This window comes from Bos indicus x Bos taurus, chromosome 4, assembly GCF_003369695.1.
Source record: "Bos indicus x Bos taurus breed Angus x Brahman F1 hybrid chromosome 4, Bos_hybrid_MaternalHap_v2.0, whole genome shotgun sequence".
Classification (NCBI taxonomy): domain Eukaryota; kingdom Metazoa; phylum Chordata; class Mammalia; order Artiodactyla; family Bovidae; genus Bos; species Bos indicus x Bos taurus.
The window spans coordinates 63944636-63946926 of record NC_040079.1 but is presented as its reverse complement, the minus strand read 5'-3'; the positions used below and the strand labels follow the sequence as shown (position 1 = coordinate 63946926).

At 33.7% G+C, this 2291-nt stretch overlaps 1 pseudogene; it reads left to right on the top strand.

Annotated features, from left to right (window-relative positions):
* Window positions 1–538: 538 nt before the first annotated feature.
* LOC113891883 lies at window positions 539–1553 on the top strand (annotated as a pseudogene).
* The last annotated feature ends 738 nt before the right edge of the window (window positions 1554–2291 follow it).

Below are 2291 nucleotides of genomic sequence, written 5' to 3'. Positions count from 1 at the left end.
AGCAAATATTGCAAAATATTAAGATTTATCTAAGTTGTATGAGGGAATATAGACATATCCTTCTCTAAAGTCTCATTTGCTTGATGTAATTTGTAATTTTAAGGAAAAAACAAAGTAAATAAGTTAATTTCTCAAATAACTAGAAAAACAATAATAAAATATCTTCAGAGGAAAAAGGAATTCATAAAAATTAAATTTAAAAGAATGCAATAGAAAACATAAAGGAGTTAAACTGATCAATAAAATCAAACATAGCACTTTGAAAAGCTCCATAAAATAGATAATAGCTTTGAATCTTTTGTTTAGAATAAATGAAAAAAAACAAATAAATACCATTAGTAATGAGAAAAGAGATATTTCTTAGGCTGGTACAAAACTAATTGTGGTTTTACATTATTGAAATTTACTGTTTGATATTGGAATACATTCTTAAATAAATGTGGTTATATTATACATCATTTTAATGCACATTTCTCACTTTGCTTTTTTGCTAAGGACTTACTACTTGCTATTTATTTTATATTTATTTTAGACTATAGAAACCACAGTAGACAAAAAGCAAATTCGAGTGATTCTTTTATTCAAGTTCAAAATGGGTCATAAAGCAGAGCAGACAACTCACAACATCAACAACACATTTGACCCAGAAACTGCTAATGAACGTACAGTGCAGTGGTGGTTCAAGAAGTTTTGCAAAGGAAATGAGAGCCTTGAAAAAGAGCACAGCGGCCAGCAATGACGAATTGAGAGGAGAGCAATCATCAAAGCTGATCCTCTTACAACTACACAAGAAGGTGCCAAAGAACTCAATATTGACCATTCAAGGTCATTCAGCATTTGGGGCAAATTGGAGAAGGTGAAAAAGTTCGGTAAGGGAGTGCCTCATGAGCTGACTGAAAATTTTAAAAAATCACCATTTTGAAGTGCCTATTGTCTTTTCTCATTCTATGCAATAACAATGAATCATTTCTCTATCAGACTGTGACATGCAAAGAAAAGTGGATTTTATACAACAACCATTGATGACCAGCTCAGTGGTTGGACCAAGAAGAAGCTCCAAAGCACTTTCCAAAGCCAAATTTGCACCCAAAAAAGGTCATGGTCACTCTTTGGTGGTCTACTGCCCATCAGACCCATTATAACTTTCTGAATCCTGGCAAAATCATTATATCTGAGAAGCATGCTCAGCAAATCAATGAGATACACAGAAAACATCAACAGTTGCAGCTGGCATTGGTCAACAGAAAGGGCCCAATTCTCCTTCACAACAACGCCCAACCGCATGTCACACAACTGCTTCAAAAGCTGAACAAATTGAGCTATTTAGTTTTACCTCATCTGCCATATTCACCTGACCTCTCACCAACCGCCACTTCTTCAAGCATCTCGACAGCTTTTTGCAGGGAAGACACTGCCACAGCTAGCAAGAGGCAGAAAATGCTTTCCAAGAGTTGGTTGAATCCTGAAGCATGGATCTTTATGCCACAGGAATAAAGAAACTTACTTCTTGTTGGCAAAAATGTGTTGATTGTAATGGTTCCTATTTTGATTAATAAAGATGTATTTGAGCCCAGTTATAATGATTTAAAATTCACAGTCCAAAACTGTAATTACTTTTGTACCAATCTAATATAAATACAGAGGAGATTGTCTATATTACAAAAAAATACTAAATTTTCTAATATCAACTAATTTAAAAATATAGATGACATTATTTTCTAAAAATATAGATTATAAAATTGAAACAGAGAGAAGAGAAAAGTGTGACTATAGCAATAACTGCAAAAATAATTGCAACAATTTTCAAAGTTCTGTCCTAAAAATAGGCTCCAATCCCAGATGGTTTTACAAGCTTTACTAAACCTATAAAAGGCAGGTAATTACTATGTTATATAAACCCTTCCAGAGCATAGAAAGCATGAAAATCTTCCCGTATCATTCTATAACAACAGCCTAACTTTATATCAAAAATAAGGATGGCTCAAAAATAGAATGCAATAAATTATCTCATTTAAAAACACTGATGTAACAATCCTAAATAAAATGTTATCTAACAGAACCCAGCAGTTTGTTTTTAAAGTAACACATCAGAACTATCAGAGACATTAGTCATTCCTCTGAGTTGCTTGGTGTCTGACAACTAGTCCTTTATTTAGGGAATTCCCAATCTCCTATCAAAAAGGCTCCCCATGCTACATATGATATTTCCCAAATTCTCCCAAAGCTAGAGCAAGAGGTACATGACCCAGGCTTTGCTCATCTGGTACCACAACTCCAGACTTTGAGTTGGA